Genomic DNA, 24,025 nt, shown 5'->3' with positions numbered 1-24,025 from the left:
TTTTTTGACAAAACAAAGGACTATTTATTACTTTCAACAACAGCAGTAGCCAGAGTATGAGCATTTTTGCGCCACACTTTGAACCTGAGTCCCAGGGCAACACAAAGAGGGCCAGGTGACAAGTGCACATATGGTGACTTGCATTACCTGAAAGAACACTGCACTTAGGAACTTGAATCTTTTATAATGGGCAGTAAGCATGCTGCCTTTTGCTCCAGAAAGAGACATTATCTTTATTATACAATAAGCAGGCACGCACATTTCCTCTGAATGTCTTACACACCGCCATGGTGTTCTTCCACCTCTGCCACTTTATGTACCAAGAGAGTAATAGGGTAAAGAAAAAAAATGAGAACAGTAAAGCACTGATGAATTTATTCAGAATATTCCAATCAGCAAATCTAGAGAGAATAAACTTTGTTTAAAGGAAGTACTCACGTATAGACCTGTGACTGAATTCTAGACAAACAGTCATTGAATGAATACAGATATATTGTTAAACGTTATAGACACATATATAAAGTAGTATATCTTTATTCATTGCATCTACATAATATATGCATATATTGCACAATATATGCAATAAAAACATAGCACTTAAAAACACACAATAATTAAATCTTTATTAAAAGAATTACAAAGGATTCCTATCAAGAAATATTAATGTTTTCAGCAAAAAATGACTAATATAAAGGTTAAAAGGGCACATGGTTTATGTCTGAGAAGCCACCCCGTAACTTTTTAGCCCAAGATGAAGTTTATTTAGTGAAGTCATCTAAAAGCATTCCAGGGCTTCCCTGATGGCGCAGTGGTTGAGAGTCGGCCTGCCAATGCAGGGGACGCGGGTTCGTGCCCGGGTCCGGGAAGATCCCACATGCCGCGGAGCGGCTGGGCCCGTGAGCCATGGCCGCTGAGCCTGCGCTCCGCAGCGGGAGAGGCCACAGCACTGAGAGGCCCGCGTACCGCAAAAAAATAAAAATAAAATAAATAAAAGCATTCCAACAGCTGCAATTCCCACATGGAAATGACCAAGTTCAATTTCTGGTAGACTGGAAAGATTCCAAAGCTTTTCTTACTTGGTTAATTTCAACACTCTATGAGATCCTCTAGCAGCTGAATGGATAAGCAGTTTCTCCTTCTGATTAGTTTTTCATGTATATCATCCTAGTTCTTCCTTCAGGTCATTTATTTCCCAATATCTAGAGATATTTTTAATTACAGATATTGGGAAATAAATAGAAGCTGGTTTAGTCAACTAAAAAGGAACATTACAGTGGATACTAGATACGTATCATGACATTTTTCAAAGTCTCTCTGACATTACCACTGCCGATCCCCTCCCATAACCAAGAAAAAGAGAAAGTAAGTGACTTTCCTCTTTGTTCTACTCTTAGCTACACTTATTAGTTTGAACCATATGGAACTTCAGATATTCAAGTTGTTTTTCACATTAAAAAAAAGGCAATTTCATGATTCCAGTAATACTTAAATACTCAAGCAAACAGATGCTATCCTGGACAGTTCTGATAAATGTAATATTTAAACAAAGGATGTCACAGTCATCAACATCTGCAGCCCTCCAATGTGAGCTGGTGAGCCCTGAGGAAACTCAGCGCTGAAAAGACTACCTGCCGGGACTTCCCTGGTGATCCAGTGGTTAAGAATCCCCCTTCCAATGCAGTAGACGCGGGTTCGAGCCCTGGTCAGGGAACTAAGATCCCACATGCCACGGGGCAACTAAACCCGCACACCGCAACCTACTGAGCTAGCGCGATCTAGAGCCTGTGGCCCACAACTACGATAGTCAGAGTGCCACAACTACTGAGCTTACGCACTCTAGAGCCCATGGGCCACAAGAGAGCCCTCATGGGACTTCCCTGGTGGCACAGTGGATAAGACTCTGCACTCCCAATGCAGGGGGCTCAGCTTCGATCCCTGGTCAAGGCACTAGATCCCACATGCATGCCACAACCAAGAGTTCGAATGCCACAACTAAGGAGGCTGCCTGCCGCAACTAAGACCCGGCGCAACCAAATAAAATAAATGAATAAATCTTTTTTTAAAAAAAGAGAGAGAGAGAGAGAGAGGACCCTTGTGCCGCAACTACCAAGCCCGTGAGCTCTGGAGCCTGCTCACCACAACTAGCGAGAAGCACATGTGCTACAACGAAAAGCCCATGCACCACAACAAAAGATCCCACACGTTACACCCAAGATCCCACGTGCCGCAAACCAATACCCAATGCAGCCAAATAAATAAATAAATATTTTAAAATATATATATATATATATACCTGCCACCTAGCAGCCATCAGACTGTAACCACTCCCTACCATGAGCCCTGAGGAAACTCAGGATGTGAAAACACAGGATACTGGCCCCAGAAAGCTGAGGTGCATACCAAAGGAATGATTTCAGTGAGCCCAGTCTCTTGCATCCTCCCATACATAGAAAAGCGCTAAATTCCTTAACTTGAGAGATCTGGTTTTCTTTAATTAACAATAATCTTTTGACGTTCAGACTATCTGCCCTTTGTTACAAAACTTCAATATTACCTGGCTCCCGCCATCACCTCTCTGGAGCAGTCTCTCAGAACTATCTGAAATGCTGTCTCCCGAACTGCAGTCTGCATTTTTGCCCCAAATAAAACTTAACTCGCAACTCTCATGTTGTGCTTTTTTTTTTTTTAAGTCATCAGTTCTATCATGGACTCTGTAGTAGTGGGTTCAATTCTGAAGATTGTTTCTTTTCATATTTATTAATTGGCAATGGAAACAAGAGAAAGAAAAGCAGATTAGCTGCTTTTTCAATGTTAACAGTTGAGTACCTACCACAGATCAGTAACAATAGAATAAAACTAAGAAAAAAACACCTGGGACTTCCCTGGTGGTGCAGTGGTTGAGAGTCCGCTGCCGATGCAGGGGACACGGGTTCGTGCCCCGGTCCGGGAGGATCCCACATGCCGCGGAGCGGCTGGGCCCAGGAGCCATGGCTGCTGTGCCTGCGCGTCCAGAGCCTGTGCTCCACAACGGGAGAAGCCACAGCAGTGAGAGGCCCGCGTACCGCAAAAAAAAAAAAAACACCTGGCCTCCAAGCATGTCTAGGTATAAAAGGTAACAAACAGCACACCAAGTGTGAATCCTTCGGGGCCAGAGGACAAATTGTTGCAAGCAGAATTCTAAAATGGTTCTCAATATTCCTGTCTCTGGTGCTCGTACCCTGTATAATTCCTTCCCCTTAATATACCAGTGAATATGATGGAATATCACTCCTATGACTAGGTAACTACACAGTTGACTTCAAGTTAATCAAGAAAAAGATTATCCTGGGTGGGTATGAACTTACTAGGTGAGCTCTTTAAAGCACAGTGAATCAAAAAGGTACTCTCCTGTTTTCTTTTTCTAATTTATTTTTTATATTTATTTTTGGCTGTGTTGGGTCTTCGTTTCTGTGCGAGGGCTTTCTCTAGTTGCGGCAAGCGGGGGCCACTCTTCATCGCGGTGCGCGGGCCTCTCACTATCGCGGCCTCTCTTGTTGCGGAGCACAGGCTCCAGACGCGCAGGCTCTATAGTTGTGGCGCACAGGCCCAGCTGCTCCACAGCATGTGGGATCTTCCCGGACCAGGGCTCGAACCCCTGTCCCCTATATTGGCAGGCAGATTCTCAACCACTGCGCCACCAGGGAAGCCCCTCTCCTGCCTTCTTAAAGACTAAGCTGACTTACAGGTTATGCAAGGACCACATAGCAAGGACCCAAAGGTAGCCTCTAGGAGCTGAGAGCAATTCCTAGCCAACAGCCAGCAAGAAAACAGGGACCTCAGTCCAACAACTACAAGGAAATAAATTCTTCCAACTATCCTAATGTGTATGGAAGTGAACCCCAAGCCTTACATGAGATTCCAGTCCTTGCCAACACTTTAATTTCAGCATGGTCCTGAGCAGAGGACCCTGCTAGCCCAGACCCACAGAATCTGTGAAGTAATAAATGGGTGCTATTTTAAGCTGTTAATTCTGTGGTGATTTGTTACATAGTAATAACAAAAACTAGGAAAAGACCTCACATGGCACAGAAACAACAGGTATAACGTAAGACCCTGAGATCTTGACAAGGTCAAGAAATGGGAGTGATTAAACTGTTACAAGTAGGGGGTCCGGGGTAGTCCCCCCATCATGAGGCTAAGAGGAGATGTCAGCAGAGGCAATATTACTTAAGGACTTGTAGGCATGGTAAGGACTTGGGATATTATTCTAAGTGGAATAGAAAGCTAATGGAAATTTTTCTTTTTTTTTTTTTTGGCTGCGCTGGGTCTTCATTGCAGCGCATGGTCTTCTCTAGTGGTGGCATGTAAAGCCTCATTAGTTGCGGCACGCAGGCTTAGTTGCCCCACGGCATGTGGGATCTTAGTTCCCCGACCAGGGATCGAACCCACAACCTCTGCATTGGAAGGCGGATTCTTAACCACTGGACCACCAGGGAAGTCCCACTACTGGAAATTTTAAGCAGGAGCATGACCAGATCTGATGCTTTCCAAAGATCATTTTGGTTGCTTTGTGAAAAGAAAGAATTGAAGAGTACAAGAATGGAAACAGATTCATTTAAAAGCTATCACAATAAGCTAGGCCAAAACTGATGATAGCTTAGAACAGTAAAAATAAAGATGAAAAGAAGTGGACCAATTTGGGTTGTATATTAGAGGCAGAGCCAAACAGAATTGCTACTGATTTGACTGAACGGAAGGGACAGAAGGGAATGAGGATTGACTGATTCACTTATTTAATATACATTTATTGAGAACAAATTGTATGCTATGCACTGGTACATGGGATACAAAATTAGGTGAATAAGGCTCTAAAATCTCTGTCTTCATGGAGTTTACATCCTAGCTGAAGGTAATAAGATAATCGTAACAGATTTAATAATTTTTTAAATATATATTTTAAAGTGATAACTATTATGGAAATACAGGATGGCTTTTAAGTCTATGGCTTGAAATATTCAGTGGGTGGAGATATTCATGTGAGATAGGGAGAGCAGATTTAGGGGAAAGGGTAATCAAAAGCAATATATGCCTATTAGATATCCAAATGGAAGTGATAAGTAGCCAGTTCAATATCTGAATCTAAGCTCAGAAGAGGAGTCAGGGCTAGAGAAGATAAATTTAGAAGTAGGTTCATATCAAAGTTTCAGGTAGTCTCTAAGCTAATTCTGAAAACTAGTAAATGAAAATATGAAAAAGTCTGAATTTATAAACCAGGGGCAAAAACCATAGCTAAATTTATTTCTGGATCTATTTGGTCAGTGTTAATTGTTGCATATTCAAGACAGTGCTCACCCTCTCAATGGAATCCATATGGCTAATTTCTCTGCTCAGAATTATAAAAGAACAAACAAGATTATCATAAGATGAATCAGTAATGTCCTAAACTAAAACTAAACCAAAGTGAGAATCTCAGAATTTTAAAGACAGAAGGTCTTTAAGACAAACAACCTAATTTCAGCAGTCCTAGGATCAATACAGACCTAGCACCACACAGAAGAAGGCCCAAAACAGATATTTTTTTAGACTGGTTAATTATTTTTTTTAACTGAGGTATAACTGACATATAACAAAAGTTGTTTTGTTTTGTTTAATAATGGGTCTGCTAATGTTAGGACAGAATACAAAGGACAGGACAGATAACCGTAATACAAACCAATTTGATATGATTCCTAATTTTACCTCCTCTGACATACAGTCAACACTGACTAAGCATCAATGCTCTGTCAGGCACTGTATTAAGCTTTAAAAATGAAATAGCCCTTGTCCTTAGAAGTTCCAATAGAAAGAAAATCACAGTAAGTAAAGAAACAAATCATGTGATAAATCCTATAAGGATATGTATTTAAAGCATTGATTAAAAACCAGAAGTAACTAGGTCTGAAACTGGGGAAGGCTTAGTAAAATCTGAGTTGCACCTTGAGAAGTAAAAAGCTTGTGTTCAGACCAAGAATTAGAGATATTATTTTTAAAAGAAATTTACTGAGTACAGAGGGTAAGAAGGTAAAACATGTTCCACATGTTTTAGGTAAGGGGTTCTCTTTAGAAAGGGTTGGGGGAAAGAGAGGTAAGTGGAATGAAGCTGGTACAACTGTAGCCTGATTATAGCCAGACTGTAGAAAAACTACATATTCTTTGCCAAGATATTTTAATTTTTTGCTGTCAGCAAAGAGGAGCCACTGATTTTTTAAATGACTATGTAATCTTACCTCATTTATATTATAAGGATAAAAGAGAGGCTAGAATGTCCACCAAAAATATCTGTATACGAACGTTCCTTATTCAAAATACCCAAAAAGTGGAAATGACGCAAGTACCTATTAACTGATGAAGAGATAAATAAAATAAGGTATATCCACACAATAGATACTATTCAGCCACAAAAAAATTATGCTAAGAGAAGTCAGTCATCAAAAGGACCAGATATTATATGATTCCACTTACACGAAATGTTCAGAATGGGCAAATCTATCAGAAACAGAAAGTAGATTAGTGGTTGCCTAGAGCTGGGTGACTGGGGAGTAATGGGCTAATAAGGGACACCAGGTTTCTTTTTGGGGTAATGAAAATGTCCCAAAATTGATGTTGGTGAGGGCTATACAGCTCTGAATATGCTAAGATCCAGTAACTGTATATTTAAATGGGTGAATTACATGATATTCAAATGTTGTCTCAAGATGAGAGAGACAGAGATAGAATCTAGAGCTGAGGAAGCAAACTGAGTAGTAATGGGAAAGAAGATGATTTTCATATGGAATCAATTTCAAAGGACCAATTTGAGAAATAACAACGTTAATCAAGAGCTGCAGAGATAACTTATGGTTTCTACATGCAATACATCACAATATCCAAAGGCATCAACAGGCAACTTATGAAGATTCACGTCTGACTAGGAAAAGACATGGCAGATCTAGAAGTATTTTATCCTATTCACCCAACCTGAACTTCACATGATTGGCTTTGGTGACACAATAGCAAACTGTATGCTCAAAATTTCTATCTTAGTTACTATTCATTTTGGTTTTATCTATTCTTCTTCCATATGCTAGAAACTGAGGCACTGAAAATACAGTAGGAGAAAACATGACCATACCTCACTTCAGCGCTATCATTTAATAGCTGTGTTACTATGGGCAAAGAACTCAGTTTCACTTTCTTACCTTGTAAAAAAAATAAGGAAATCTTAAGAGGCATGTAATGAAAGACTACAGATACACTTTGGAGAGTACCTAAGATAGTGCATGATACACAAAAATTGGAAGCTACTAATATTTCTACTTACAAATTAAACATGAGGTTCATGAAGACCTTTATAGGAACATACAACTTATTTTTAAAATATACAGTTTAACTTGATATCTAGGGCATCTTTAAACATGGATATCATGAGTTTGTATTTATGTATGTGCAAGATAGGTAACTATTCTTAGAATATAAACGTATTAAATTAAGATGAAATAAATGAGTTTTAGGTCATTTTCCATTAGTTATAACATCAGAGATTTCAGCAGCTGAGGCATAAGCATGAGGTAACAAAGCTCTTTAATTCACTTATATCTGTTCTGTTGATATGCCCACAAAAACAAATTAGCAAAAAGTACAGGAGAACTAAGAGCAGATCATGAAACCCCATCAAAAACAAAACAAAATTAAAATGTAACACTGAATCACTGACTAAAAGAATAACTAATACATTGACTGCATAATAAAATAAATTCCTGTCCTCTGATATATTCTTTAAGGAAAGGATTACTGATTCCAAAAGGAACCCCCATCCTCTTTAGAACTAGATTTTTAATATTCTTAATATAATTCAGGTTCAGACAGTACAAAGGAAAAAACCTGAGACAAGACTGACACCATACCTAAAACTCTACATTTGGATTAGGTACAGAAATGGTTTCCCTAAGACTTAGTCTCTTTTATTTACAGGCCACATGGGAGCTCTGGAGAATCGCACAAGAAAGATTCATGGAGATTATCATTCTCCTTTAATGTAAGAGTTGACAATATAAATTCTCTTACCACTAAAACTGGAAAAAAAAATCAGATGAAAAAAGAGCAGAGATCACAAAGCAAGAGTTAAGAAGGAAACAGAATTTATAAACAAACAACACTGTTCTGTTTCACCTTTGAGTACGATTTGATTCATCAAGTGTCCAAATTGTTCTAAAAATTTGCTTAGTTATTTGTTAGGGGACCAAGAATCTAACTATATTGAGAGGAAACAAAGAAGAGAAAGGAGGACTGTGAAAGAACTGAAACACCACCTATCAAAGCAAAGAGTCAACTGATAACGACAAATCAAACAATGGTTAAAGAAAAGTATTTTACTTACAGATACAGAGGTAATGCCAGAGGAACTAAAAGCAAAACTAGTAAAAAGCGGCTGCCTCTGACAGGTAAAACCAGAATGTGAAGAGTAGGCAAGGCGTTGTTTCTTTTCATAATAAACCTTTCTATATTATTTGCTTTTTAAAAGCCATATGTATTCTACTGCTCTGTTTTCATTGAATAGATGGATAAATGTTAATCAGTTATTTAAGAATCATCATGAAGAAATTACCAAGATAACAAAGATCAAAAAGATATAGCTGTTAATCACAGTATTATTTATAAAAGCAAGAATTGAGAAATAACCCAAATATCCATCAACAAAGGACTAGTTATAGGGACTTCCCTCGTGATCCAGTGGTTAAGACTCCAAGCTCCCATGCAGAGGGTGTGGGTTTGATCCCTGGTCAGTGAACTAAGATCCCACATGCTGCACAGTGAGGCCAAAATAAATAAATTAATTAAATAAATTAAAATAACAACAAAAAAAACAAATGACTAGTTATATAAATCACAGTACAAAAGAAATACTCTTATATGTAAACATCTCCATTCCTAAAAGTGCCTTCTTCCCAATATAGCCAAAACTCTTATGACGTAGTTCTGTATTTAACGACACAAATCATGGGCCACTAAAATGATGCGTAATTCTACCTTGACATGAAATGATACACATGATATGTTAGGATAAAAATTTAACTTCGAGGAATACACATAAGTATGAACAAAAATCTTTTTTAACTTACATGTGTGTAACTTTTAAAGTTGTATGTGTATATTGTATATATGTCTATAAAAGTAAAAAGCATATAAAGAATTCCCAATACATATAAAGGTTTCTCTGGAAAATAATGGCTGATTCTCCTTCTCTTTACAATTTTTTTTTTTTTTTTTTTGCGGTACACGGGCCTCTCACTGTTGTGGCCTCTCCCGTTGCTGAGCACAGGCTCCAGACGCGCAGGCTCACGGCCATGGCTCATGGGCCCAGCCGCTCCGCGGCATGTGGGATCTTCCCGGACTGGGGCACGAACCCGCGTCCCCTGCATCGGCACGTGGACTCTCAACCACCGCGCCACCAGGGAAGCCCTACAATTTTACTTTCTGATTTTTTTCTTAACTGGTATTATTTAGTCAGAAAAAAAGTAAAGCTATGAGTCACCCGTTTAACCATATTTATAACAGTAAAAAATACATAACGCCACGGGGAATGGGTAATTGCATCCTTAAAATATATATTTAGAAATACTTTTTTTTAACATCTTTATAGGAATATAATGGTTTTACAATGGTGTGTTAGTTTCTGCTTTATAACAAAATGAATCAGTTATACATATACATATATCCCCATATTAGAAAGACTTTTTAATAAGAAGTTGTTTATAATTTTAAGGGGAATACTAAATCAAAAGTATTTTTTTCTTAAGTACAAAGCAAAACAACTGGAAGAAACATGTTTAAAATGAGTGGCATGGCCCTTTAGGTAGCAAGATAATGGGGTTTTGTTTCCTATTACACTTTTCTTTGAGGTTTTTTTTTTTTCTTCTAGCAGGCACACATAAATTTTACAGTGAGCAAACCTGCTTTTGGAACTCGCTAGTTAGGTTTCCGGATTGGCCTATAAAATCCTACTTAAGCCAATGATGTAGCTGAAGAAGACAAGGCTCACATTATCCTCTCTCTCCCTGCAGCCACTCAGAGTAATCATCGCTGTTATCATCACTCTCTTATCTGTTTGCCTCATTATCTACACAGGGACAGGACTTAAGGAGTACTTACAACAATGTTTGCAGACACATGCCCCTTCAGACATTTAATAATAAATATTACACTATATTGTTAATTCCAAGACTCTCACTATTTATAATATGGCTATTTAGCAGTAAAACTGACTGAGGAGATTGCTTCAAGAGTGCAGAGTAGAAGGACATATGCTTACTCTTCTTGCGAGAGCACTGGAATCACAGCTAACTGCTGAACTCACCAAAAAAGATTCCCCACATGCAAGAACAAGGGAGAAGCTGCAATGAGACGGCAGGAGGGGCTGAATCACAATAAAATCAAATCCCATGGCTGCTGGGTAGGTGACTCACAAACTGGAGAACACTTATACCACAGAAGCCCACCCACTGGAGTGAAGGTTCTGAGCCCCACGTCAGGCTTCCCAACCTGAGGGTCTGGCAACAGAAGGAGGAATTCCTAGAGAATCAGACTTTGAAGGCTGGTAGGATTTGATTGCAGGACTTCACAGGACTGGGGGAAGCAAAGACTCCATGCTTGGAGGGCACGCACAAAGTAGTGTGCACATCAGGACCCAGGGGAGGGACCGGTGACGCCATGGCAGACTGAACCGGACCTACCTGCTAGTGTTGGAGGGTCTCCTGCAGAGGTGGGGGGTTGCTGTGGCTCACCACAGGCACAAGGACACTGGCAGCGGAAGTTCTGGGAAGTACTCCTTGGCGTGAGCCCTCCCAGAGTCCACCATTAATCCAACCAAAGAGCTCCACTGGTCGACTCCAGTGCTGGGGTGCCTCAGGCTAAACAACCAACAGGGAGGGAACCCAGCCCCACCCATCAGCAGACAAGCAGATTTGAGTTTTACTGAGCTCTGCCCACCAGAGCAACACCCAGCTCTACCCACAATCAGTTCCTCCCATCAGGAAGCTTGCAGAAGGCTCTTAGATAGCCTCATCCACCAGAGGGCAGACAGCAGAAGCAAGAACTACAATCCTGCAGACTGTGGGAAAAAAACCACATTCACAGAAAGATAGACAAAATGAAAAGACAGAGGACTATGTAAGATGAGCGAACAAGATAAAACCCCAGAAAAACAACTAAATGGAGACAGGCAACCTTCCAGAAAAAGAATTCAGAATAATGATAGTGAAGATGATCCAGGACCTTGGAAAATGAATGGAGGCAAAGATCGAGAAGATGCAAGAAATATTTAACAAAGACCTTGAAGAATTAAAGAATAAACACCGAGAAGAATTAAAGAACAAACAAACAAGATGAAAAATATAATAACTGAAATGAAAACTGCACTAGAAGGAATCAATAGCACAATAACTGAGGCAGAAGAACGGATAAGTGACCTGGAAGACAGAGTGGTGGAATTCACTGCCACGGAACAGAATAAAGAAAAAAGAATGCAAAGAAATGAAGACAGCCTAAGAGACCTCTGGAACAACATTAAATAGAACAACATTCACATTATAGGGGTCCCAGAAGGAGAAGAGAGAGATAAAGGACCTGAGAAAATAGCTGAAGAGATTATAGTTGAAAACTTCCCTAACATGGGAAAGAAAATAGCCACCCAAGTTCAAGGAGCACAGAGAGTCCCAGGCAGGATAAACCCAAGGAGAAACATGCCAAGACACATAGTAATCAAATTGGCAAAAATTAAAGACAAAGAAAAATTATTAAAAGCAACAACGAAAAAAATGACAAAAAACATACAAGGGAACTCCCATAAGGTTAACAGTTGATTTCTCAGCAGAAATTCTACAAGCCACAAGGGAGTGGCACAATATATTTAAAGTGATGAAAGGGAAGAACCTACAACAAAGATTACTCTACCTGGCAAGGATCTCATTCAGATTCGATGGAGAAATCAAAAGCTTTACAGACAAGCAAAAGCTAAGAGAATTCAGCACCACCAAACCAGCTCCACAACAAATGCTAAAGGAAACACAAGAGAAGAAAAGGACCTACAAAAACTAACCCAAACGAATTAAGAAAATGGTAACAGGAACATACATATCCATAATTACCTTAAATGTGAAAGGATTAAATACTCCAACCAAAACACAGGTTCGCTGAATGTATACAAAAACAAGACCCATATATATGCTGTCTACAAGAGACCCACTTCAGACCTAGGGACACGTATTGACTGAAAGTGAGGGGATGGAAAAAGATATTCCATGCAAATGGAAATCAAAAGAAAGCTGGAGTAGCAATACTCATATCAGATAAAACTGACTTTAAAATAAAGAAAGTTACAAGAGACAAGGAAGGACACTACATAATGATCAAGGGATCAATCTAAGAAGAAGATATAACAATTATAACTATATATGCACCCAACATAGGAGCACCTCAATACATAAGGCAACTGCTAACAGCTATAAAAGAGGAAATTGACAGTAACACAATAATAGTGGGGGACTTTAACACCTCACTTACACCAATGGACAGATCATCCAAAATGAAAATAAAGAAACAGAAGCTTTAAATGACACAACAGACCAGATAGATTTAATTGATATTTATAGGACATTCCATCCAAAAATAGCAGATTACACTTTCTTCTCAAGTGCGCACGGAACATTCTCCAGGATTGATCACATCTTGGGTCACAAATCAAGTCTTGGTAAATTTAAGAAAAACCAAACGATATCAAGCACCTTTTCCAACTACAACACTATGAGATTAGAAATCAATTACAGGGGGAAAAAAACGTAAAACACACAAACGCATGGAGACTAAACAATACGTTACTAAATAACCAAGAGATCACTGAAGAAATCAAAGAGGAAATCAAAAAATACCTAGAGACAAATGACAACAAAAACGTGACCACCCAAAACCTATGCGATGCAGCAAAAGCAGTTCTAAGAGGGAAGTTTACAGCAACACAATCCTACCTCAAGAAACAAGAAAAAACTCAAATAACCCATCTAACCTTACACCTAAAGGAACTAGAGAAAGAACAAACAAAACCCAAAGTTAGTAGAAGGAAAGAAATCATAAAGATCAGAGCAGAAATAAATGAAATAGAAACAAAGAAAACAATAGCAAGGATCAATAAAACTAAAAGCTGGTTTTCTGAGAAGATAAACAAAATTGATAAACCTTTAGCCAGACTCATCAAGGAAAAAGGGAGAGGACTCAAATCAATAAAATTAGAAATGAAAAAGGAGAAGTTACAACAGACACCGCAGAAATACAAAGCATCCTAAGAGACTACTACAAGCAACTCTATGCCCATAAAATGGACAACCTGGAAGAAATGGACAAATTCTTAGAAAGGTATAATCTTCCAAGACTGAACCAGGAAGAAATAGAAAATATGAACAGACCAATCACAAGTAATGAAATTGAAACTGTGACTAAAAACCTGCCAACAATTGGGAGATTGGGATTGACATATATACACTAATATGTATAAAATGGAGAACTAATAAGAATCTACTGTATAAAAAAATAAATTCAAAAATTCAAAAAAAAAAAAAAAAAGTCTTCCAACAAACAAAAGTCCAGGACCAGATGGCTTTACAGGTGAATTCTATCAAACATTTAGAGAAGAGCTAACACCCATCCTTCCCAAACTCTTCCAAACAATTGAAGAGGAAGGAACACTCCCAAACTCATTCTACGAGGCCAACACCACCCTAATACCAAAATCAGAGACACTACAGAAAAAGAAAATTACAGACCAAAAAAGAAAATTACAGACCAACATCACTGATGAATATAGGTGCAAAAATTCTCAACAAAATACTAGCAAACAGAATCCAGCAACACATTAAAAGGATCATACACCATGATCAGGTGGGATTTATCCCAGGGATGCAAGGATTCTTCAATATATGTAAATCAATCAATGTGATACACCATATTAACAAACTGAAGAAGAAAAACCATATGCTCATCTCAATAGAGGCAGAAAAAGCTTTTGACAAAATTCAACACCCACTTATGATAGAAACTCTCCAGAAAGTAGGCATAGAAGGAACCTACCTCAACATCATAAAGCCCATATATGACAAACCCACGCAAACACCATTCTCAATGGTGAAAAACCGAAAGCATTTCCTCTAAGATTAGGAATAAGACACGGATGTCCACTCTCGCCACTATTATTGAACACAGTCTTGGAAGTCCTAGCCACGGCAATCAGAGAAGAAAAAAAAAAAATTAAGGGGGCTTCCCTGGTGGCACACTGGTTGAGAGTCCACCTGCCGATGCAGGGGACACAGGTTCGTGTCCCGGTCCGGGAAGATCCCACATGCCGCGGAGCGGCTGGGCCCGTGAGCCATGGCCGCTGAGGCCGCGCGTCCGGAGTCTGTGCTCCGCAACGGGAGAGGCCACAACAGTGAGAGGCCCACATACCGCAAAAAAATTTTAAAAAATCATAATAAGGAATACAACTTGGAAAAGAAGAAGTAAAACTGTCACTGTTTGCAGATGACATGATACTATACATAGAGAATCCTAAAGATGCCACCAGAAAACTACTAGAGCTAATCAATGTATTTGGTAAAGTTGCAGGATACAAAATTTACGCACAGAAATCTCTTGCATTCCTATACACTAACAACTAAAGATCAGAAGGAGAAATTAAGGAAACAATCTCATTCACCACTGCAACAAACAGAATAAAATACCTAGGAATAAACCTACCTAAGGAGGCAAAAGACCTGTACTCAGAAAACTATAAGACACTGATAAAAGAAATCAAAGATGACACAAACAGATGTAGAGATATACCATGTTTGTGGATTGGAAGAATCAATATTGTGAAAATGACTATACTACCCAAAGCAATCTACAGATTCAATGCAATCCCTATCAAATCACCATTGGCATTTCTTACAGAACTAGAACAAAAAATCTTAAAACATGTATGGAGACGGAGAAGACCCTGAATAGCCAAAGCAATCTTGAGGGAAGAAAATGGAGCTGGAGGAATCAGATTCCCTGACTCCAGACTATACTACAAAGCTACAGCAATCAAGACAATATGGTACTGGCACAAAAACAGAAATATAGATCAATGGAACAGAATAGAAAGCCCAGAGATAAACCCACACACCTATAGTTAACTAATCTATGACAAAGGAGGCAAGGATATACAATGGAGAAAGGACAGTCTCTTCAATAAGCGGTGCTTGGAAAACACGACAGCTACATGTAAAAGAATGAAATTAGAACACTACCTAACACCATACACAAAAATAAACTCAAAATGGATTAAAGACCTAAACATAAGACCAGACACTATAAAACTCTTAGAGGAAAACACAGAACACTCTTTGACATAAATCACAGCAAGATCTTTTTTGGCCCACCTCCTAGAGTAATGGAAATAAAAACAAAAATAAACAAATCGAACCTAAAGAAACTTAAAAGCTTTTGAACAGCAAAGGAAACTATAAACAAGACAAAAAGACAACTCCCAGAATGGGAGAAAATATTTGCAAATGAATCACAAACAAAGGATTAATCTCCAAAATATATAAACAGCTCATGCAGCTCAATATTAAAAGAACAAACAACCCAATCAAAAAATGGGCAGAACACCTAAATAGACATCTCTCCGAAGAAGACATACAGATGGCCAAGAGGCACATGAAAAGCTGCTCTACATCACTAATTATTAGAGAAATGCAAATCAAAAGTACAATGAGGTATCACCTCACACCGGTTAGAATGGGCATCATCAGAAAATCTACAAATGACAAATGCTGGAGAGGGTGTAGAGAAAAGGGAACCCTCTTACACTGTTGGTGGGAATGTAAATTGATACAGCCACTATGGAGAACAGTATGGAGGTTCCTTAAAAAACTAAAAATAGAATTATCATATGATCCAACAATCCCACTACTGGGTATATACCCAGAGAAAACCATAATTCAAAAAGACACATGCACCCCAATGTTCACTGCAGCATTATTTACAATAGCCAGGTCATGGAAGCAACCTAAATGCCCATAGACAGACGAATGGATAAAGAAGATGTTGTACATATATATACAATGGAATATCACTCAGCCACAAAAAGGAACGAAATTGGGTCATTTGTAGAGACATGGATGGACCTAGAGACTGTCATACAGAATGAAGTCAGAAAGAGAAAAACAAATATTGTATATTAACGCATATATGTGGAATCTAGAAAAATGGTACAGATCAATCGGTTTGCAAGGCAGAAATAAAGACACAGATGTAGAGAACAAACGTATAGACACCAAGGAGGGACAGTGTGTGTGTGTGTGTGTGGTGGGAGTGATGAATTGAGAGACTGGCGTTGACATATATACACTAATATGTATAAAACAGATAATTAATAAGAACCTGCTGTATAAAAAATAAATTAAGTTAAATTTTAAAAAAACAAAACTGATTTAGAACATCAACTCATAAACACCAGGAGTAACTCCGGTGGCCAGAGCTGCCTTCCAGTGGTATAAAGGGATAGGGCCAAGATAGTAAATAGATTTTTATTTCTTTCATTGCTAATAGTAGCCCAGAAAACTGTCTTAAGATTCCAAGGTCCTTTCCTGATTCAGTAATAAAACATTAGCCAATTAGAGATGACGGTCTTGGGAAAAGGAACAGAGTGATAAGGAATTCTGTTAAGTCCAATCTTTTTTTTTCTTTAACATCTTTATTGGAGTATAATTGCTTTACAATGTTGTGTTAGTTTCTGCTGTATAACAAAGTGAATCAACTATATGTTTACATATATCCCCATATCCTCTCCCTCTTGCATCTCCCTCCTGCATCTCCCTCCCATCCTCCCTATTCCAATCATTTATTAAACTACCTTTACAGGCAAAAAATAACACTCTACATAAGCATGAGAAATTAACTCCTTACTTTTTCAAGAAATATATACTTTGTAGGCCATTTGCTGTCCTTGTTCTCAGAAGAGGAACCACTGAAAACTGACCTGAGGAGTGATGGCTTTTATATGTTCAAAAACCCCATTATCAAAGCTCTTAACTTTCCACCATGGACATGGCTGTATGTGAGTAGGGACATTACTGGTATAGATTTTACAACTGCAATAGTAGCAGCCATTTCCCACTGTACAACTTAGGCTCTTTATTTCTTTCTCCTGATCTTCATTTATTGATAATGAACCATTTATCTAACTGCCCAAGGTAAGTGAATTCTGCTTTTAAGTCCAAGATATTAGAACTTGGTATTTAACTATAAACAAACATAAATTCAGTTACATTATCAAAGTCCCAATATTAAGCTGCTCTGGCACAGACCAAGTCACATGAAACGTGATATATGTTTCCATACTGAGGATGAGTGAAAGATCATCACTTTCTGGAGAAAAAGCTTAAAACAAAGAACACAAGCAGAGGGTAAACTGATTCAAGTTATCTTACAAGTAGGCCCAACAGCATTAATAAAAGAGCATGGGCTTTTCATACCAAGACCTGGGTTTAAATTCTGGCTCCACCACACAGAAGCTATACAAGCAAATTACTTAAATTCACTTTCTTCCTCTATAAAAGGACTACCCTCAAGATTCACTGAACACACTAAATGGGACACAATGCACCATAATGCCTATTATATAAAACGTGTTCCCAAAATGGTAGCTATTGTAGTATTTCACTGTTTAAAAATATTTCAACTTATTTAAACTAAAATCTTAGTATTAGGCATGTAAGTGTAAAACAAACAGTTCCGGGTTCAAATGATTCCTACCTCGATTTTCATTGTACAAATGGGAGAGGGGAACAAGCAGGAATTGCACTGAACCTAAAGCAGTGGTTCTCAACGTGTGGTCCCTGGACCAGGGGCCTCAGCATCACCTGGCAACTTGCTGAAAATTCACATTTGTAGGCCTCACTCCAGACCTACTGATTTGGTAACTCCAATCTGGGCCCCATAAGGTGATGCTGATGTAACTGAAGTTTAAGAACCGCTGACCTAAATACAACACTGGCAAGTTTTCACCAACATTCTCAGCACCTGTATGTTACACCTGGTTTGTGTATTTAGTCCACCGAGTTACAATAGAAATTAGAAGGCAGACTATTGGACATATATATGTCTATGCTATATTACTGCTGAGCATGATAGTACAAAGAAACACTATCGTTAATAAATATCTTCATCCCTAAAATGTGCTTTCTTCCCAGTACAAGTAAAAATCGCTTTCTTGACTTAACCAACCCATTCTGTTCTTTCCTTTACCCTCCATTCCAAACACACTTAATGAACATTTTATACTAGGTTATGATACAACCTCAACTTCTTAGAATCCCTGAAGAGTAAGTCATTCATTCTACAGTGCCAGATTTTCCGGACAGCTAGGAATGAATCTCTTTAAAAAAGCAGTATTTTTCTCTTGTAACTATTTTGGATGGAAATCTTTAGCACACTGAACGTAGGCTAAATTTTTTCTTGGTCACACAAATTCATCATTATGAACATCAAGTTTTACACCAAAGTATACTTAAGATTAATGGAGTGTCATTAAGCCCTTAAACAATCTGCACACTTTTCTGCATCTACGATTGCTGTCGTGTAGTTAGCTATGACTTCTAGCTACTACAGCATTCCAGCCTAAAGCTGCAATCTTACTATCTTGTAATTAACTCTTTCTAATAATCTTAGATGGGCTTCAAAACTCAATAGCCAACATTCCAATACTTTTTATTTTTGTAGTCCTCCAGCATCTCTCCAACTACACAAGTGTACACCACTTCTTCACTCACATACCTTTTTCCTTATCCTTAGAAACTCAACCCAAATTTCACCTCTCCTGAGATATATTTCTCAACACCCTGTCTCTGTGGCTGGGTTTCACACTGCTGCTCCACACTTGCAAGAATGGCAAGACATTCTCTGCCTAACTCGAATCAGCATTCATCACACTTGCACTTAAACTATCGATCACTTTCAACTTTCCCACTAGGTTGTACGCATCTTCAGGACAAGGAGCATTGTATCCCTTGTTCTGTGCACAATGCCCCACAGGCAGATACTCAAAAAAATGATGAATGAACAGGTTAGGGTTTGAAAAAAAATCCCTTAAGAGGAAAGCACAGGGAATTCTGTGGTGACGTAGTGGTTAAGAATCCACCTGCCAATGCAGGGGACACAGGTTCGAGCCCTGGTCCGGGAAGATCCCACATGCAACTAAGCCTGTGTGCCACAACTACTGAGCCTGCGCTCTAGAGCCACAAGCCACAACTACTGAGCCCACGTGCCACAACTACTGAAGTCTGCACACCTAGAGCCTGTGCTCTGCAACAATGAGAAGCCACCGCAATGAGAAGCCTGCACCACAATGAAGAGTAGCCCCTGCTCACCGCAAATAGAGAAAGCCCGCGCGCAGCAACGAAGACCCCATGCAGAAAAAATTAAGTAATTAATTTTTTTAAATAAAGAGAAAAGCACAAAGACCTTGGTGCACTGATAGTCTCTGCGTCGTCAAAGTTTGAGGAGTTTGCTTTTGTTTAATGTTACTGTTTGGTTTTGGCTTTCTTCACTTCCACTGAAATGTTAAACAATTCCTTTCCTCTAATTCTTTTAACAGTTCATTTTCTGTGAGTACATTTTGTCTTTCCAGCCAAAGTGTAAGCATACAAACTAAGTGGAAAAAAAAAAAAAAAAAACTAAGTGAAACCTCTCTCTCCTACTATTTTTCTCCCATAGAACTTAGCCCAACACATAATAAACACAAAGAATGAAATACACCCCAAACCTGGTCTGGGTCAAACTTTTTTGTGTGATGTAATTTATCAGCTTCTTCTGAAAACAATTAGCACTCCTGATAAAATGCATGACTAATATTCAGAAAGATATTAATGAGATGAAGACCTCTCCCAGAAAGCTTCCAACCCAACCCAGCTCACTATCAGGGTCTAATAATCTTTAGTCATACATTTCACTATTACACCTCTTTCCTTTTTCTATAAATGTCTTCACCAAGAGACACCTCTCTTAATTGGCCTTTAAAAGTTTGAAATAAATATTTGACACACGCTCTTAATTAGTTTTTCTGAATGTTTTAAAAAGGGTACTAAGCAGGGACTTCCCTGGCAGTCCAGTGGTTGGGATTCTGTGCTTCCAATGCAGGGGGCACAGGTTCAATTCCTGGTAGGGGAATTACGATCCCACATGACGCGAGGCGCAGCCAAACAAAAAGGTTACTAAGCGAATGCTTATTTGTTAGGGGAACCACTGACAGAAACCGCCTGCCCTGGCCAGACCCTATAGTAACCATTTGCATGAGTTATCTTACAACAGTAGGTCTGGGTAAGGAACACAGACCTAACAAGCTACCACCAACCAGAGGAATTCAGAAAAGGTCAAAAGAAGAGAGGAGACGCCAGTCCACATGTCCTAACAACCTCCCAGAATCCTTCTCACTGTAATCCATCTTGGCTGAGCGATGCACACGCCACCAGGAAAGAGCCTGAGTCAGAATGACTGGCCAGAGAGAACCCGGAAACTAACCCCATCACCATAAAACCCGAGACGGAGAGCCATGTGGCAAAGCAATTCTCCTGGGTTCCCTTACCCTGCTGCTCTCTGCCTGGGCGTCCCCTCCCAATAAATTCTCTTGCTTTTTGTCACCACGCGTGTCTCCTCGGACAATTCATTTCTGAGTGTTAGACAAGAGCCCACTCTTGGGCCCTGGAAGGAGTCCCCCTTCCTGCAACATATCAAACAAATAAAGACTAAACATATACTGCTGACTTAACAAACCTAAAAATTAATAACACAATCAAAGGTTCTTTGGTATTTGTAACAGCTAAAGAAACTAAACACCCTTCTATTGAACATTCTGTACTCTATATGGCAATTAAGCAACCACAGAATGACACAATAGACAAAGATTCTAATCCTTCACAGTCTCTTGCCTACCAGATTCCCCTGACAGCCAGAATGTGCTATTAAAAGATAAAAAAAGAAACTATATGAAGTGAAGTTAAATGCTTCCATGTCTATCAAAAACATACAGGAAAAAATGACCTCTCTATTCATACCACCAACTTCATGGCAATAATAAATTCGTATCTTGAAATAATAATGTTCTTTGTTTCTTTTTCCTTAAAATAATTCAACTCCATTTACCACACAATTTACTTACGACAGTCCAATTTCCTATGACTCATTTTATTTTAAATTGGTCCCCATCAGTTGTTATTTTTAGATAATAAAAATAATAATACTTTATAAAATGGCCCTACAGGGAATACCCCAGAGTTTAAATAAACACATTTTCAAAGTTCTCTAACGTTAAAGGACTTGATTACTGTTTCTACTATTTTCTTATCTGCGAAACTCAAAAGCCGTTTATAACTGACATTTAACAACAGAACACGCTTTGTATCTTTAAAGTTAATCCTCCTTCTGAAGGAGAAAAATCAGTGAATATATATTAAATATCATTTTAATTAGGTATGTGATTTAACATTTAATGAGCAAATCCACGTTAAATACTAACAGCAAGGAATCCTAACTTTCATAAATGTCATTACTCAGCAGATACTAAGATAGGCAGCAAAACAGACCCAGAATTTTTAATAACCAGGATATAAATGAGCTCCACATATACAAATGCTTTAAAAAAGGTACCTCAAGGGGCTTCCCTGGTGGCGCAGTGGTTAAGAATCCGCCTGCCAATGCAGGGGACGCGGGTTCCAGCCCTGGTCCGGGAAGATCCCACATGCCGCGGAGCAACCAAGCCCATGAGCCACAACTACTGAGCCTGCACGCCTACAGCCCATGCTCCACAACAAGAGGAGCCACTGTAGTGAGAAGCTCGTGCACTGCAACGAAGAGTAGCCCCCGCTCCCTGCATCTAGAGAGAGCCCACATGCAGCAATGAAGACCCAACACGGCCAAAAATAAAAAATAAATAATTTTTTAAAAAATAATTTAAAAAATGAAAAAGGTACCTCAAGATGGACAAGTTGGTAAAATCTTAATAAGGTATCTGTCAGTTTAACCCACAATGTACAAAGTATCAATTGAGCTATTTCCCTATACTGAGAATCATGAAAAGAGTGCAACACAGCATCCTTGCAAGGGGAAACTTGGTCTAGCCTAGAGCAAGGAATCTTATCAGAGTTAGGATTCTTTAGCTAGGTTCAAAGGATACTTGAACTCTCCTAAAACTGCAGTAAAAATTATCTTTGTACGTTCGCTGTTCTGCAAAGCAGATCCATAGCTTTCATCAGATGATCAAGAGCCCCCATTCCCCAAAAAATGGAGTATTGCTTTTTACACCCTACTTTTGAGAGTTCAACAAAAGGAAGGCAGCTTTCCACATGGTAAAATGTAGTACTTCACAAGGGCTGTAAAGTCAGATAGACCTGTACTCAAATTACATAACTTCAGAGAGTCCCATTTCAGTATCTGTAAATGAAGGTTGTCATATGATTAAACAATACACTGTATTACAGTACTTAGCACAGTGCCTGGGGTACAACAACCACTCAATAAATGTTAAAGATCCATGTGAGTTCAAATCCAGCCTCTAACTTACTAGGTGGATGAAATTAGTCAAGATACTTCACCTCTGTATCTGTTTCCCCAACTAAAAAAGGGGATATAATTATACTTACCTCATACCTTTGTTATAAGGATTAAATGAATTAATACAAGTGAAGTGCTTAGAATAGTGCCTGGTGCATAGTCAGTGCTCAGTAAGTGTTAGTGATGATAGTGAAGAAAATATTCTATAAAGTATCCTGTCAGTTTCCTCTTGATGAACTGCTCTGACCAGATTTGCTCAATTTTTATATACCTAGGTTATACATGCAGAGAGTTTAACCCCCATTTGTTAAAGGGTCAACTGTACATTTCATGACTCATTACACTACGGAGCAGTATTCTCATCATCCACCTCAAAGGATTTAACTGGAATATGTTCACCTATCCCCACTTCCACTAAGATACAGTCCAAACATTGTCCCCATTTGCATTTTATGGCTTCTTAGAGTTTATCTAGTCATCTTCTTTCTCTGGTGAACAATTACAACCATGCTTCACTCCTCCAAGTACTTCTGCCTAATGAGAATCCTTGATACCTATACCAATAAATCTTACTTCTTATTTACATATACTTGTTCTAATTTATATAGTCACTAACGTGTCCTCCTCATTTTCCAATACATACTTAAAATAATGTATTACCATCTCACCTGATAAAATGAAAACTCTTAAAGACAAGGATCATATTATCTACTACTGTTATCCCATATTATCTGACACAAAAACTTGCACACAGCTATCATTCAATAAACATTTACTGAATTAAGTTTGTCTCAATATCCTTAATAACTCTGCCACATCTTCAGTGTTTAAGCCCTGAACGCAAGCTCCAAGAGGCCAGAGGCTTTTCAGTTGTATTTAAAAATGCCACAGAAAAGTAACTCCAAAGATGTCTTAGGGGACTTCCCTGGTGGCGCAGTGGTTGAGAGTCTGCCTGCCGATGCAGGGGACACGGGTTCGTGCCCCGGTCCGGGAAGACCCCACATGCCGCAGAGCGGCTGGGCCCGTGAGCCATGGCCGCTGAGCCTGCGCGTCCGGAGCCTGTGCTCCGCAACGGGAGAGGCCACAACAGTGAGAGGCCTGCGTACAGCAAAAAAAAAAAAAAAAAAAAACCCATAGAAACAGAAAACAACAAGGGTTGGAGTGGATGTGGAGCAATTGGAATCCTCGTACACTATTGGTGGGAATGTAAAATGGCAGAGTCACTGTGGAAAATAGTACAATGATTCATCAAAATATTAAAAATAAAATTATCATATGATCCAGCTTCTACTTCCAGGCATATACCCAGAAGAACTGAAAGCAGGGTTTCAAAGAGGTATCATGGCAGCATTCTTCACAATAGCTATAATGATGAAGCAAACCAAGTGTCCGTTGACAGAGGAATGGATAA

General features: G+C 38.9%; 1 protein-coding gene across 22 annotated transcripts in view; it reads right to left on the bottom strand.

Annotated features, from left to right (window-relative positions):
- The window catches only part of EIF4G3 (eukaryotic translation initiation factor 4 gamma 3), a 362,883-nt gene that overhangs the window by 244,063 nt on the left and 94,795 nt on the right, over positions 1-24,025 (bottom strand). Inside the window, exon 2 of one of the 22 annotated variants that reach the window (XM_049706458.1) lies at positions 20,651-20,785. The exons of the other annotated variants lie outside the window; for them this stretch is intronic. The gene's annotated coding sequence lies outside the window, so the exon portion shown is untranslated. The remainder of the gene's footprint in view (positions 1-20,650; positions 20,786-24,025) is intronic. 22 annotated transcript variants of the gene reach the window in all.

Source organism: Orcinus orca, chromosome 1 (genome assembly GCF_937001465.1).
Source record: "Orcinus orca chromosome 1, mOrcOrc1.1, whole genome shotgun sequence".
NCBI lineage: Eukaryota > Metazoa > Chordata > Mammalia > Artiodactyla > Delphinidae > Orcinus > Orcinus orca.
Note: the sequence above shows the minus strand (reverse complement) of the source record. Positions and strands in the feature narration are given on the sequence as shown.